The following is a 17065-nucleotide window of genomic DNA, read 5'->3' as shown; positions in this document are numbered from 1 at the left end:
GTTATGTATTTAGAGTTAGAAATACAGAAAAAATTCCTCTGATTGAAAAATCAAATTTGTTTGTTTTTAAAATAACAAAATGTCTGGCTAAGTGGCTCGGCCAAGGCCATCAAATTCACTCAAAAAAAAACAGGATTGGAATTCGGGGGCAACTGTTAAACTGGATTTCAGCCTTCTTAAGTGAAAGAAAATGTTCAGTAAGAATACAGTCTTCAAGTAGCCCCCTATATGACGTAATAAGTGGAGTCCCCAAGGATCTGTTTTAGGGCCACTACTGTTTAATATATTTACACCGGAGCTAAAATACATCATTTCATCAAAGTTCTCGGTTTATGCGGATGACACAAAGCTGTACAACAATCCTAAAATAAACTCTCAGTGTTTGCAAAAAGACTTGGACAGCATTTTTCGATGGTGTACTGTGTCGTTCTTCATGTCGGCAAAAATAACCCTCGGTTAAAATATTTTATTAAATGGCACCGTTTTAAAAAAGACCGATTGTCACTCTGATCTCGGAGTGTTAATAGACTCACAATTGTCCTGGACTCCTCAAACATTGCAACAGGGTAATAAAGCCAATCGCATGGTATACCTTATTAATAAAGTGTTTTCGTCCTGTGACAGTCAAACCTTGGCAAAATTGTATAAAACTTATGTATGTGAGACCTATACATATTAGAATTTGCTAATTCAGTGTGGTGCCCGGTTCTTCAGCGTGACGTAAATATGCTGGAAAATGTACAGCGACGAGTAACACGGATCCCGTATTCATTGGTGCGTCCATCATACGAAGATCGTTTAAGGATCATGGATTTAGTTCCGTTATCCGCCCGCAGACTTAGAGGCGACTTAATTACAACATTCAATTTATTTCATTACGAAACTTCTTCACTCAGAAATTTCTTTACAATAAATACAGATGAGCGGTTAAGAGGCCATCCCAGAAATCTAAGAAGAGAACTCTGCAGAACCAACATCAGGTTAAACTTTTTATCAAATAGGGTTTTTCATGCTTGGAATTCATTACCGGCTTATGTTGCTATGGCTCCTAGTACAAATAGTTTTAAGAATAGACTCGATAATAATTAATTGTATTTTTAATTTAATTATATGTAATTTAGCTTAAGTGTAAAACAGCTAAGTACCAAAATTTGTTTAGCTTTTAGAGTATAGTAGGATTCTAATCCTCTACTTTTATTGAATTTTAATAATAATAAATAAATAATAATTCTCCGCTTGCTTCCGTTTTCTTCGGCATTGATTGGCCAGAGGAAAACATGCCTCTTTTCTCCTGGCATTCGTTGGTCTGATGATAATCTGACCAAAGCCCAAGAAGGGCCTGAAGTTTAATTTCTCCAAGGCCTTCATAGATGGATCGTCTAATTAAAAAGTCCAGGTATTTCCTGGACCAGATTTCTCAAAGTGCAATACTTTGCAGTATTTCGTCCTCCGGACCCGATTCATCTTCCTTATTCCTTTGGATTGCAAAGTCATTTTATTTTAAAGTCTAGCGATGATTATGAAGTATTACCAAGACATCAGTCAAGCAAGGAAAGCTCAAGGGTAAAATAATTATATGTTTTCCTAGCTGAGAAACCTTCAAGAGTGGTATAATTACAGCTCAGTACTAGGTATATCATTTTAGAGTGGCTGCCAATAAAATACGAATAGCTATGATAATAACCAACCTCGAATTGGGAAAGGAATCATTTAAAATCGAATCCTAAGTATCTATACTCTTGCATCATGTAATTATAAACATTATAAAGATTTCCCTTGGTAACATTGCTTGTGTTTAATTACAGTGTTTTGGCCTCTTTGAATTAACTTTACAAGAACTATTGATGTAGTACATAGTACCTAAATAAATTTCCTTAACGTTATAGTAGAGTATCAGTTAAATTACTATTGTTGTAATAGGTCGTTAATTTCTTATCTTAGATAAGAAGTGTGTAAAGAACAGAAACGATATCACATAAATTAATGTTGTCATCCGCGCCAGATTATCTTGGACTGCTTTTAGTGCCGTAAAATAGTTATATTCCAAATTACAAGCACATGTTCGGCGTCCTTTTTATTTAAGTACAGGGCGTTTCAGTAAACCATCTCCGATTTCCGCCCTGAAGATAACACAGAATTATCAATCATCTCCAGATCCAATTCCCTCGCATCAATCAATCAACAAGAACAACCGCTGCCGTCCTTGCTACCAAACTCAAACGCTAATCCTAGTACGTCACGAAAATTGAATAGTGTGTGTGCTTTTTAATTTTATGCGCTTTTCAACGTACTAGCCCGCAACAATGTGTTGCACAGTGTGTTTTGCTCCGTGTTATTCAAATGTTTGGCTATAGTCACGTTTCTTGTCGCCACGATCGTAGTAGGTAAAGAAATTCATTCACAGCGACGAATTTCAAGAATTTTAAGTGGAAGGAGGGCAGTAAATGTGCTCAAAGGCACTTATTTTAAACAAGGGTCAGAGGGTGGTTCAGTGACTTTGATTTTTCGAATGGTTTTGTTTGTTAGTGACCGTGCGAGCTCGCGGGGTGAGTAGTGCTGTGAAATTTGTGCCAAAGAGGGTGTAAACATTATAAATAGTTGTGATTAGTGTGTTTAATGACTGTTTATGTTGGATTTTAAAGGAATTTTGAACACTTTAAAAGGTAGGTGAAAGTTTCTAAAAGTTTTGTATTTATGAATTTACAGCATTTTCAATATCTAGGTATTGTTTAATTTGCCAGAATTTGGTAAAAAGAGATTGTTCCATTCATAACAAAGTTAATGTAAATATATTGACAATTTGAAATGGTTTTGGTCGAATTATTTCACAATATTGTTCTGAATCTATTTTCTTGTGTCATCTTTTATGCAATTTACAATTTTATTTGGGAATAAGCCAATAAGCCACAATTTTAGTTTGAAATTAAGTTTTTTAAGGTAATTTAAGTTTATTAATTTGACGTTTCGATTTCCACTTCAGAAATTATTTCATATTTCAATTTTTTTTAAAGAAATGCAGAGCTTTAAAACTATTTTTTGTTGATAAGATAACAATGGATATTTTAAAATTATGAATTCACCAAGGTAAATTTTCGTGTTTTATGTTTTTTGATGATGAAACTAAACAGGAACAATAAACAATTGATGATGTAGCTGAATTACGAATTACTGTAGACCAAACATTAAAAAATAGCATTCATTTATAGCATTAAATTTTATTTTTTAATATTTCTTTTTTGTTTATTACTTTGTTTTTCTCATAAACCAGGAAACGCTTACGAAAACTTCTATCATCACCAAGGCCTTTTATTTCCGATGGAATGTTTGCCGCTCTTACTTGCTCTTCTTTTACTTAAGCTCTTTAATTCGCTTATTGCTGTGAATCACTCCGCATTCTTCTTGAATATTGTCAAAGTTTGTTGTATCACTTGGCTTTTGTTTTTTGTTACAGTTTTCTTCCACTCATTTCGTTCTGTACATATTGTGGAAGGGGAGCCCAAGCGGGGATTTTTGCAGTTACTCGAGCGCGTCAAATGTCAGATTATTACATGGGGAGAAAACTTGTACCCTGAAAATGTACCTCTATCGTATAAGTACTGGCTCTTAAGAATGCAGGGGAGTTCGTTAAGAGGGGGGGGGGCGAAAAAGTCTCTCCTTAGAAAAACTCGAAATTGTCAGATTAAGATAAGGTAATTTAAGTACATGCAAAACTGTGTATATTTCAAAAATCTGACGATTTGAGCGGAGCGTAAGGAAATGGGTGAGTCCCAAAGTTTCACAAAAAAAATGGGAATATTTCGCGAAATGAATGACATATCGAAAAACTAAAAAATACGTGCTCCACATTTTTCAAAAATCTATCGAATGATACCAAACACGACTTCCCACGGAGAGGGATGGGGGGTAAATTTAATATTTTAAATACGAATCCCGCGATATTTCGCGAAATGAACATCAGATCAAAAAGCTGAAAAATACAGCTATTCAATATTTTTGAAAAATCTATCGAATGGTACCAAACACGACCCCCCACGGAGGTGGGGTGGGGGGTTACTTTAAAATCTTAAATGGGAGCCCCCATTTTTTATTGCAAATTTGGATTCCTTACGTAAAAATAAGTAACTTTTATTCGAGACATTTTTTTAAATTATGGATAGATTGCGCTATAATAGGAAAAAACGACTCTTGGAAATGGAAAATTAAATTAAAATTGGAAATTCCCCACTAAAATGGAAAACTTTACTTAACTTTTTTTGGTTTTAGGACCTACTCTTCACAACCCAATAGGTCCCCATAACACTCGAGTGACTGCACATTTAGTATACTTTGCTCCCCTACCATTGTAGGTCCCTCTAGTTTCTCTTCTAGTTGGATTTTGATATCTCCCATGCCCTGGTCCTCCCATCTCTGTCTAGGCCGTCCCCTTGGTCTTTCAGTTACTGGCTTTCATCTGGCGATCTTCTTAATCAGTAGGTTGTTTTTACTTCTCTCTCTATGTGTCCCAGCCATCGAGTCATCTCAATTACTGTCACATCCGTCTATAAACAAGCAAGATTCTTTCTTTACTCATGTCGTTGGTCAAATTTGGCCTGATTTATGTCACAAAGTCATGGAAAATTTCATATTTCCGTTATATTTTTTTATAATATGCTTCTGGTTCATTTGCTGGATTCCAAACTATTTCTGCGTTTGCAACTGCTTAACATCTTTGCTCTTTCTTTTTGTAGGCTTATCGTTACTCTGGCTGTTACTGGTCTGTGATCGCTTCCTATTGACAGCTTATTGAGATGTTGAACTATTTGTTTTTGTCTGTTATTATATTCACTTTTAGTTCTTCCGCCTAGGTCTGGACTGATCCACATCCATTTCCTACTCTGTTTCTTCTTAAAAAAGTGTTCATTGCATTTAGTTTGTGTTTTAACTGAAGGTTAGTCATCATTTAGCCTCTTTCGTTTCTTACTCACATTTGAAAATTACCATTACCACTTCTTGTTATGAGCATCAAGTTAGCTAAACACCTATCACAAATCGATTCGAAAGTAGGTGGATAATTTGCCGCTAATTAGTCGTTAATTAGTTGTGAAAATACCGATTTTGTCGTTTCTTTTTTTTTATTTTTTTAGGTGCTTTGCTAACTTGATATAAAGTTAGCAAAGCACATCATCATCATCATTCTCTTTGCCTTATCCCTATGCGGGGTCGGCTTCCCTAATTGCATTTCTCCACCCAATTCTGTCTTGGGTCATATCAATGTTAATCCCCTTTACCAACATGTCCTGCCTTATCGCCTCCCCCCAGGTCTTCTTTGGTCTTCCTCTCCTACTCCTTCCAGGAATCTGCACTTCAGCTATTCTTCGTATTGGGTGATTAACGTCTCGACGTTGAACATGACCAAACCATCTTAACCTATGCTCTCTCATTTTGGCATCAATTGGTGCCACACCTAGACTTCCTCTAATATACTCATTTCTAATTTTATCCTTCTTTGTCACTCCACTCATCCATCTAAGCATTCTCATTTCCGCCACATGCATTCGTTGTTCCTCTTTCTTTTTCACTGCCCAACATTCAGTTCCGTACATCATAGCCGGTCTTATGGCTGTTTTATAGAATTTTCCCTTCAGCTTCATTGGAATTTTTCTGTCACACAACACACCACTCGCTTCTTTCCACTTCATCCATCCAGCCCTAATTCTACTGCATGCATCTCCATCTATTTCTCCATTACTCTGTAATACCGATCCTAGGTACTTAAAACTATTGCTTTTCACAATCATTTCACCATCCAAAGATACCATTTTATTTGTAGTAGCTCCATCTTTAAATGAACATTCCAAATACTCTGTTTTTGTCCTACTAAGTTTTAAACCTTTTTCCTCCAGAGCATGTCTCCACTGTTCCAGTTTTTGTTCTAAGTCTCTTTCACTATTTCCTACTAACACGAGATCATCAGCATACATTAAGCACCATGGAATGTTACCCTGTAGTTTCGCTGTTATCTGGTCCAAAACTAATGAGAATAAATACGGACTAAGCACCGAGCCTTGGTGCAATCCTACTTTCACATGAAATTTATCAGTCTCTCCCACACCTGTCCTAACACTAGTCGTAACTCCCTCATACATATCCCTCACAATCTTTACATATTCACCAGGGACTCCTTTCGTATTGAGTGCCCACCACAGAATCTCTCGAGGAACTCTATCATATGCTTTCTCAAGATCAATGAATACCATATGAGCGCTTGTTTCTTTACTCCTGTATTTTTCCATCAACTGCCTTATAATGAAAATTGCATCTGTTGTTGATCTACCCTGCATAAAGCCAAATTGATTCTCGGATATTTCGGTCTCTTCACGTATCCGTCTGTCAATTACTCTTTCCCATATTTTCATGGTGTGGCTAAGCAGTTTTATAGCCCTGTAGTTTGTACATTGTTGTATATCTCCCTTGTTTTTGTAAACAGGTACCAGTATACTGCTTCTCCATTCGTCTGGCATTTGTCCGACTTCCATAATTCTATTAAATAGACCTGCTAGCCATCTTGTTCCTGTCTCTCCCAGTGCTCTCCATACTTCCCCAGGAATATCATCTGGTCCTACCGCTTTTCCTTTCTTTATTTTTTGAAGCGCTTGAGCCACTTCCTCGTTGGTTATTTTGGTGACCATTGCTGCTACTGTCTCCGTTGACTCTACAGGCTGTCTATCAAATTCTTCATTTAATAAGCTGTCAAAGTACTTTCTCCATCTCTTTTTGACTTCCCTTTCGTGAACTAGTATTTTATTATTTTCATCTCGGATACATCTAATCTGATTAAAATCTTTTGCTTTCTTTGCTCTCTGTTTGGCTATTTTATATATCTTCGTTTCGCCTTCCCTGGTATCAAGTTGATCGTATAGGTTTGAATACGCTTCTGCTTTGGCTTTTGCTACTGCTACTTTCGCTTCCTTTTTCGCCACCATATAGTTTTGAAGATCTGTGTCGGATCTGGTTTCTTGCCACTTTTTATATAATTTTCTCTTCTCTTTTATTTTTCCTTGTACTTCGTTTGACCACCACCAAGTCTCTTTATCCTCGAACTTTTTTCCTGACGTTTTCCCAAGTATTTCAATAGCAGTCTCTCTAATACTACTGGCCATTTTTCTCCAAATTGTATTAGGGCTTCCTTTCATGTTCCAACATATTTTTTCTACTATTCTTCTCCTGAATAGTAGAAAAAATATGTTGGAACATGAAAGGAAGCCCTAATACAATTTGGAGAAAAATGGCCAGTAGTATTAGAGAGACTGCTATTGAAGCAAAGTTAGCAAAGCACACCTCCGAAAAATGACTTTAGAGCGTTCGTAGGAGAATCGGAATAGGATTAGTTTTTGCCGCTAATTAGTCGCTAATTAGTTGTGAAAAAATTAATTTTCTAAATTAATTTTTTTTTTGTTTTTTTGGGTGCTTTGCTAACTTGATATAAAGTTGGCAAAGCACGCTTCCATAAAATGATTTTAGGGATTTCGTAAAAGAATGAAAATAGAATGAGAATTTGCCGCTAATTAGTCGCTAATTAGTTGTGAAGAAATGAATTTTCTAAATTAATTTTTTTTTTGTTTTTTTGGGTGCTTTGCTAACTCGATATAAAGTTGGCGAAGCACGCCGCTATAAAATGATTTCAGAGTTTTCGTAAGGGAATGAGAATAAAATGAGAATTTGCCGCTAATTAGTCGCTAATTATTTGTGAAGGAATTTTATTCAGAAAAAAATTTTTTTTTGTTTTTCACGGTGCTCCGCTTACTCGATATAAAGTTGGCAAAGCACGACTCCATACAATCATTTTAGGGTTTCCGTAGAAGAATAGCAATGGAATAAGAATTCTTTGCTAATTAGTCGTGCATTAGTTGTGAGAATACCAATTTTGTCGTTTTTTCGTTTTTGACGGTTCTTTGCTGACTTGATATAAAGTTCGCAAAGCATGCATCCATAAAATGATTTAGGTTTTTTTTAAGAAGCATGGAAATAGGATCAGAATTTGCCGCTAATTAGTCGCTAATTAGTTGTGAAGAAATTAATTTTCTAAATTAATTTTTTTTTGTTTTTTCGGGTTCTTTGCTAACTTGATATAAAGTTGGCAAGCACACCTCCGAAAAATCATTTTAGGGTTTTCGTAGAAGAATAGGAATAGAAAAAAAATTTGCCGCTAATTAGTCGTGAATTAGTTGTGAGAATACCGATTTTGTCGTTTATTTTTTATTTTTTATTTTTAAGTGCTTTGCTAACTTGATATAAGGTTAGCAAAGCACACCTGCAAAAAATGACTTTCGAGCGTTCGTAGAAGAATGGGAATAGAATGAGAATTTGCCGCTAATTAGTCGCTAATTAGTTCTGAAAAAAATACTTTTTTTAATTAATTTTTTTTTTGTTTTTTTGGGTGTTTTGCTAACTTGATATAAAGTTGGCAAAGCACGCCTCAATCAAATGATTTAAGGGTTTTCTTAAAAAAATGAGAATAGAATGAGAATTTGCCGCTAATTAGTCGCTAATTAGTTGTGAAAAAATGAATTTTCTAAATGAATTTTTTTTCGTTTTTTTGGATGCTTTGCTAACTTGATATAAAGTTGGCAAAGCACGCCCCCATAAAATGATTTTATGGGTTTCGTAAAAGAATGAAAATATAATATGAATTTGCCGCTAATTAGTCGCTACTTAGTTGTGAAGAAATGAATTTTCTAAATTAATTTTTTTTTGTTTTTTTGGGTGCTTCGCTAACTTGATATAAAGTTGGCGAAGCACGCCTCCCTAAAATGATTTTAGTGTTTTCGTAAAAGAATGAAAATAGAATCAGAATTTGCCGCTAATTAATCGCTAATTAGTTGTGAAGGTATTTCATCCATAAATTCTGTTTTTTTTTTGGTTTTTACGGTGCTTCGCTTACTCAACATTAAGTAGGCAAAGCACGCATCTTTAAAATGATTTAAGTTTTTTCGTAAAAGCATGGAAATAGGATGAGAATTTGTCGCTTATTAGTCGCTAATTAGTTGTGGACGAATTTTTTTAGCAATTTTTTTGATATTATTTTTGTTGTTTCAGGTGCTCCGCTAACTCGATGTAAAGTTAGTAAAGTACACGTTCAAAAAATGACTTCAGAGCGTTCGTAGGAGAATGGGAATAGGATTAGTTTTTGCCGCTAATTAGTCGCTAATTAGTTGTGAAAAAATTAATTTTCTAAATTAATTTTTTTTTTGTTTTTTCGGGTGCTTTGCTAACTTGATATAAAGTTGGCAAAGCACGCTTCCATAAAATGATTTTAGGTATTTTGTAAAAGAATAAAAATAGAATGAGAATTTGCCGCTAATTAGTCGCTAATTAGTTGTGAAGGAATGAATTTTCTAAATGAATTTTTTTTTTGGGTGTTTTGCTAACTTGATATAAAGTTGGCAAAGCACGCCTCAATAAAATGATTTAAGGGTTTTCGTAAAAAAATGAGAATAGAATGAGATTTTGCCGCTAATTAGTTGCGAAGGAACTTCATTCAGAACATTTTTTGTTTTGTTTTTTACGGTGCTTCGCTTACTCGATATAAAGTTGGTAAAGCACGCCCTGATACAATCTTTTCAGGGTTTTCGTAAAAGAATATGAATAGAATAAGAATTTGTCGCTAATTAGTCGTGCAATAGTTGTGAGAATACCAATTTTGTCGTTGTTTTTTTGTTTTTTACGGTTCTTTGCTGACTTCATATAAAGTTTGCCCGACCGCCCGCCTTTTTACCACTCATATATAAAAGTTATTCTACAGTAGTAATTTTTAAAAATGAATAGATTTTGACTTCGATGGTCATCGACCACCAAATTCTTATTATGTGTAATTTCCAATCTAATCTCAAAGTCCCAAGGAAAAACAAAGAGTAAAATAACAAAATAGTTATAAATGAAATTTAGTGGAACGTATTTCATTATAAACAATTTACCATTTTTGACAATAAAAAGTTAAAAACTTTTATTTTCTCTGATATTGTGTTGTATTTTTTAAAAAAACACGAAATGGTTCAAAAAAAATTTTAGTTGACTGATGTTTAGTATAAGAAAATAGTTGTTTACAACAAAATAAAGTTGTAGACATTGTCTCTACTCAATATAGTAGTCATACGAGTCCTTGGAAGAACACGAATGGATGATTCTCTGAACTATTTTACGTGTAGGATTATATCTGACTATCCCGAACGGAAATTCTGGATTATTCTTTTGTATGTATCTCTGAAAATGCATGGTCAACGACCCAGTGAGCCCGCTGCTCCCTGAGGACCACGCCGGAAAAGCTAACCATTGGTTCCACAACTAATTAGCAACTTATTAGCGGCAAGTCACCATCCAATTCCAACTGTTTGTTCCCTTTCTGAAGTTTTTTTTTTATTGCCTGCTCTGCTAAAGATATATCAAATGACAAACGCACCCGTAAAAAGAAAATTTTAAAATAAACGCCTCATATGATAAAAGTAGAATTTATCAATAGCATTCTATCATCCGAGTCACACTTTCAACAATTACACTTACAAAAGTTAGACTTTTTTTACACTTTTATCAACATATATACAAATTTTTACACATTTTCAACAATAACACTTACGACAAAAAAACAACAAAAAGATTGATTGAAAAAATTAATATCTTTACAACTAATTAGCGGCAAAAACTAATCCTATTCTCATTCTTCTACGAACGCTCTGAAGTCATTTTTTGAACGTGTACTTTACTAACTTTATATCGAGTTAGCGGAGCGCCTGAAACAACAAAAATAATATCAAAAAAATTGCTGAAAAAAATTCGTTCACAACTAATTAGCGACTAATAAGCGACAAATTCTCATCCTATTTCCATGCTTCTACGAAAAAACTTAAATCAATTTAAAGATGCGTGCTTTGCGAACTTAATGTTGAGTAAGCAAAGCACCGTCAAAACCAAAAAAAAAACAGAATTTATGTATGAAATACCTTCACAACTAATTAGCGATTAATTAGCGGCAAATTCTGATTCTATTTTCATTCTTTTACGCAAACACTAAAATCATTTTAGGGAGGCGAGCTTCGCCAACTTTATATCAAGTTAGCGAAGCACCCAAAAAAACAAAAAAAAATTAATTTAGAAAATTCATTTCTTCACAACTAATTAGCGACTAATTAGCGGCAAATTCATATTATGTTTTCATTCTTTTACGAAACCCATAAAATCATTTTATGGGGGCGTGCTTTGCCAACTTTATATCAAGTTAGCAAAGCATCCAAAAAAACGAAAAAAAAATTCATTTAAAAAATTCATTTTTTCACGACTAATTGCGGCAAATTCTCATTATATTCTCTTTTTTTCACGAAAACCCTTAAATCATTTGATTGAGGCGTGCTTTGCCAACTTTATATCAAGTTAGCAAAACACCCAAAAAAACAAAAAAAAAATTAATTAAAAAAATTATTTTTTTCAGAACTAATTAGTGACTAATTAGCGGCAAATTCTCATTCTATTCCCATTTTTCTACGAACGCTCGAAAGTCATTTTTTGCAGGTGTGCTTTGCTAACCTTATATCAAGTTAGCAAAGCACCTAAAAAAATAAAAAATAAAAATAAACGACAAAATCGGTATTCTCACAACTAATTCACGACTAATTAGCGGCAAATTTTTTTTCTATTCCTATTCTTCTACGAAAACCCTAAAATGATTTTTCGGAGGTGTGCTTGCCAACTTTATATCAAGTTAGCAAAGCACCCGAAAAAACAAAATAAAATTAATTTAGAAAAATAATTTCTTCACAACTAAGTAGCGACTAATTAGCGGCAAATTCTGATCCTATTTCCATGCTTTTTCATAAAAACCCAAATCATTTTATGGATGCATGCTTTGCGAACTTTATATCAAGTCAGCAAAGAACCGTCAAAAACGAAAAAACGACAAAATTGGTATTCTCACAACTAATGCACGACTAATTAGCAAAGAATTCTTATTACATTGCTATTCTTCTACGGAAACCCTAAAATGATTGTATGGAGTCGTGCTCTGCCAACTTTATATCGAGTAAGCGAAGCACCGTGAAAAACAAAAAAAAAATTTTTCTGAATAAAATTCCTTCACAAATAATTAGCGACTAATCAGCGGCAAATTCTCATTTTATTCTCATTCCCCTACAAAAACTCTGAAATCATTTTATAGCGGCGTGCTTCGCCAACTTTATATCGAGTTAGCAAAGCAGCCAAAAAAACAAAAACAAAATTAATTTAGAAAATTCATTTCTTCACAACTAATTAGCGACTAATTAGCGACAAATTCTCATTCAATTTTTATTCTTTCACGAAATCCCTAAAATCATTTTATGGAAGCGTGCTTTGCCAACTTTATATCAAGTTACCAAAGCACCTAAAAAACAAAAAAAAAATTCATTTAGAAAATTCATTCCTTCACAACTAATTAGCGACTAATTAGCGGCAAATTCTCATTCTATTTTTATTCTTTCACGACATCCCTAAAATCATTTTATGGAAGCGTGCTTTGCCAACTTTATATCAAGTTACCAAAGCACCCAAAAAAACAAAAAAAAATTAATTAAAAAAATTAATTTCTTTACAATTAATTAGCGACTAATTAGCGGCAAATTCTCATTCTATTCCCATTCTTCTACGAACGCTCGAAAGTCATTTTTTGGAGTTGTGCTTTGCTAACCTTATATCAATTTAGCAGAGGACCTAAAAAAATAAAAAAAAAATAAATAAACGACAAAATCGGTATTCTTACAACTTATTCACGACTAATTAGCATTTTTTTTCTATTTCCATTCTTTTACGATAACCCTAAAATGATTTTTCGGAGGTGTGCTTGCCAACTTTGTATCAAGTTAACAAAGCACCCAAAAAAACAAAAACAAAATTAATTTAGAAAATCAATTTGTTCACAACTAATTAGCGGCAAATTCTGATCCTATTTTCATGCTACTACAAAAAAACCTAAATCATTTTATGGATGCGTGCTTTGCGAACTTTATATCAAGTCAGCAAAGAACCGTCAAAAACAAAAAAACGACAAAATTGGTGTGTTCACAACTAATGCACGACTAATTAGCAAAGAATTCTTATTCCATTGCTATTCTTCTCCGGAAACCCTAGAATGATTGTATGGAGTCGTGCTTTGCCAAATTTATATCGAGTAAGCGGAGCACCGTGAAAAACAAAAAAAAAATTTTTGTGAATAAAATTCCTTTACAAATAATTAGCGACTAATTAGCGGCAAATTCTCATTTTATTCTCATTCCCTTACGAAAACTCTGAAATCATTTTATAGCGGCGTGCTTCGCCAACTTTATATCGAGTTAGCAAAGCACCCAAAAAAACAAAAAAAAAAATTAATTTAGAAAATTCATTTCTTCACAACTAATTAGCGACTAATTAGCGGCAAATTCTCATTCTATTTTCATTCTTTTACGAAATCCCTAAAATCATTTTATGGAAGCGTGCTTTGCCAACTTTATATCAAGTTAGCAAAGCACCCAAAAAAACAAAAAAAAAATTAATTTAGAAAATTAATTTTTTCACAACTAATTAGCGACTAATTAGCGGCAAAAACTAATCCTATTCCGATTCTCCTACGAACGCTCTAAAGTCATTTTTCGGAGGTGTGCTTTGCTAACTTTATATCAAGTTAGCAAAGCACCTAAAAAAATAAAAAAAAAAGAAACGACAAAATCGGTATATTCACAACTAATTAACGACTAATTAGCGGCAAATTATCCACCTACTTTCGAATCGATTTGTGATAGGTGTTTAGCTAACTTGATGCTCATCCTCTTGTTCGTCCTTTGTCCTTTTTCTTTCCGAGTTTGCCGTTAAAATTTCTCATTATCAGGTTGTAATGGGCCGGTTCCTGCTTTTTTGCTCTTTCGATTTCCTGATAGAAGGTTTTAACAAGTTCATCTTCGTAATCTCTAGTGATTATTTTCAGATTGCATCTAGATTTAGATTTAGGTATTAACTTTTGCCAAAATACAGTCATTTGTGCGTTCGGACGACCACAGCTGCTGGACAGCTGAGTATATAGCTGTCAGACGACACCGCTGGAAGTCAGCCGCTGAGAGATTTACTAAGCTTTCCCTATTAGCGCTGGATACAACCACTCAGCCGATTTGTGCTGACAATCAGCCGCTGTGGTCGTCCGAACGCACCCAATATTCTGTAGTGTAGGTATGCTTTTTTAATGTCTGTGTATTAATAGACCTATTCCTCCAATTGTCCAATCTGTTTCGCTTTTATAGTGGAATATGTTACCTGATTTTAGTTTGACCTGATCTTAACCTTTTCTTTTGACTTCGCAAATTCCTATAACCATTTGGTACCATTTGGCAAATATACCACTTGGTATATTTGAGTTCTTCCTCCAGTTTTGTCATCTTTTCATCTTTCGATAAGGTTCTTACATTTACATTCTATGTACTTACGTGCAGAGTTCGTCGTTGTTAGTAGCCTTCTATAACCCGGGAATTTTTCGCTCCCTCTGCCTTGCTTGAATCCTCTACCACTACCTGGTTGGGAACCATGTCCATGCTGAAAAAAGGATGTCCTATAATATCATATTGAATTTTATTGGCGCGTTTAAGATCTAATGAGGTCTATGTACGGTTGTTTACAGGTAAGGAAAGCTTGAGTCATGGAATATGTGGCTGTTCTGAGGTATTTTGGCATATACAGTGTGTCAATTTGAAAAGTTGCTACCCCCTATAATTTGGGCCCTATACAAAATCTAAAAATATGCAAAAACACTTTAAATTTATTTGTGAGAGGGACATTTTGTAGACCAGTTTTCAATTCAAGTACATCAACCCTCTAGCGGGGGCGGACACAACCCCCAAAATCTTTAACGAAAAGGGGGGTTGAGTGACACCTCATTTTGAAGGTCATTCAATTACCTTTTAAAAAATACTACATAACTTATATTTCTTTTTAGTACTTTTGGAAAAATCTTGGCCTCAATACTCTAAAAAATTTTGGAGTTCTGAACTCGATACTTAATATCTTTACGGTTTTACTTCAAAAAATACTTCAAAAAATACTCCAAATACTCCAAAAAAATTCAATTTGGAGTCCAATACTCCAAAAAAAGTTTTGGAGTTCTGAACTCAATACTTTTAATATCTGTACGGTTTCACTTGATTTTTCCAAAAGTACTGAAAAGAAATATAATGTATGTGGTATTTCTGAAAGGGTAATCGAACGATCTTTAAAATGATGTATCACTCAACCCCCTTTTCCATTAAAGATTTTGGGGGTTGTGTCCGCCCCCGCTAGAGGGTTAATGTAATTTAGTTGAAAATTGGTCGACAAAATGTCCCCCTCACAAAAAAATTTGACGTGTTTTTGTATATTTTTAGATTTTCTATAGGGACCAAATTATAGGGGGTGGCAACTTTTCAAATTGACACCCTATATAATATAGGCCAAGATAAGATGTACGTGATGATACCGTTAGCAGATAATACTGCAAACAAAAATAGCGTGGTATTTATAGTAGTCAAAAACCAACCTATATCCACTGTTCATTTAAACAATCTTAAAAAAATTTTAACAGTTCATTCTTTCAAAATTTAAGAACAAACTTCTGTGAAGAAAAAACACGTTAAGAGGAAACAGTAGCGATCAACAGGTAGTGAAAACGCGTTCCAAGATTGCGGCTGTAATTTTGAATATGTTTTCGAGATATTTGGCACACATATTCGTAATATAATAAAGAATGGCGGTACACAGCCCAATTTGAAAAATATATTAATATGTGGAAATTACTCTGTAATTAAATAAAATATTAAAAAAACGAGCCTGTATCGCCATTAAGAAGAACAAAAAAATACACTTTCTTCAAATAAACTTTTTTATCCGATGCCTAGATTTTGTGTTATTTTGGAACTACTAATGAAATAAAAAATTTTAGTAGTTCCAAAATGACACAAAATCTAGGCATCGGATAAAAAAGTTTATTTGAAGAAAGTGTATTTTTTTGTTCTTCTTAATGGCGGTACAGGCTCGTTTTTTTAATATTGTATTTAATTACAGAGTAATTTTCACATACTCATATATATTTTTCAAATTGGGCTCTGTACCGCCGTTCTTTATTATATTATGAATACGTGTGCCAAATATGTCGAAAAAATATTCAAAATTACAGCGCGCAATCTTGGAACGCATTTTTTGCTACCTGTTGATCGCTACTGTTTCCTCTTAAGAACGTGTTAAGAAATATGTTCGTCGTACTCTTTGCTAGTTACCTTTTAACTTTTTTTCTAGAGAATGTCTGCTCCAATCTCACCTTACACAATAAAACTTTGTACATAAAACATATACCCTTTTCAACATAAATAGCTCCTTTTACTGTAAATTCTTGTTTAGAAATTCTTCGCCGTTTGCTTACAAAACAAGTTTAACTGCCAAATTATACTTTTGTTGTTATTAGTGGAATATTCTCTTATTTTATACCAACTACATAGTTTACATTTACATTATTGAAGTCTGAATTTGCTGTTACTGCTGATGTTCACCAGTTTATAAGCTATTTATATTTACATTATTTGTAGTAAAGCTATAATATACAAAATTGAAAAGTAACTCATTGTTGCATTGTTGGAAAATTAGTAGCTATATTTTCTTTAGATAAAGTTGTTGCACCAAAAAAACGATAAATCTACGAAATGTAGAGTTAGTTATAAGAGTATTGTCAATATTTGTTTATTTTGTCTTAAATTACAATGAATATCAGTGATATCAAAAACAAACAATTATGTTCTCGTTCTCCATTTGTTCAAATTTTTAGCTATTATATACAAATATCAATTTTTCTACAGAAGTTTCAAAGCTGATAATGATAAGTTTGTAGTGTACTTAAGATTCAGTTTTTTTTATCCCGGCGCTCTAAATATGTGTACAGTACAACAACATTGACAAATCGACAAAAAGAATCTATGAGACTTGGCAACTTTTTTGCTTGCTTTTTTCAGAAAGCCTACCGTCTGTCCTACACCGGTCGAACTGCAATCAATTGACTTATTGTGCATCGTCCATTAAC

The 17065-nt window shown here is 33.8% G+C and overlaps 1 protein-coding gene across 2 annotated transcripts in view; it reads left to right on the top strand.

Moving 5' to 3' along the window:
* The first annotated feature begins 2045 nt into the window (after positions 1-2045).
* The window catches only part of LOC114329669 (breast cancer anti-estrogen resistance protein 3 homolog), a 288951-nt gene continuing 273931 nt past the window's right edge, over positions 2046-17065 (top strand). The window contains exon 1 of one of the 2 annotated variants that reach the window (XM_028278850.2): positions 2046-2663. The gene's annotated coding sequence lies outside the window, so the exon portion shown is untranslated. The remainder of the gene's footprint in view (positions 2664-17065) is intronic. The other variant, XM_028278853.2, reaches the window with a different exon arrangement.

Source organism: Diabrotica virgifera, chromosome 3 (genome assembly GCF_917563875.1).
Source record: "Diabrotica virgifera virgifera chromosome 3, PGI_DIABVI_V3a".
In the NCBI taxonomy this organism is placed as follows: domain Eukaryota; kingdom Metazoa; phylum Arthropoda; class Insecta; order Coleoptera; family Chrysomelidae; genus Diabrotica; species Diabrotica virgifera.
This window is presented reverse-complemented; position numbering and strand designations above follow the sequence as displayed.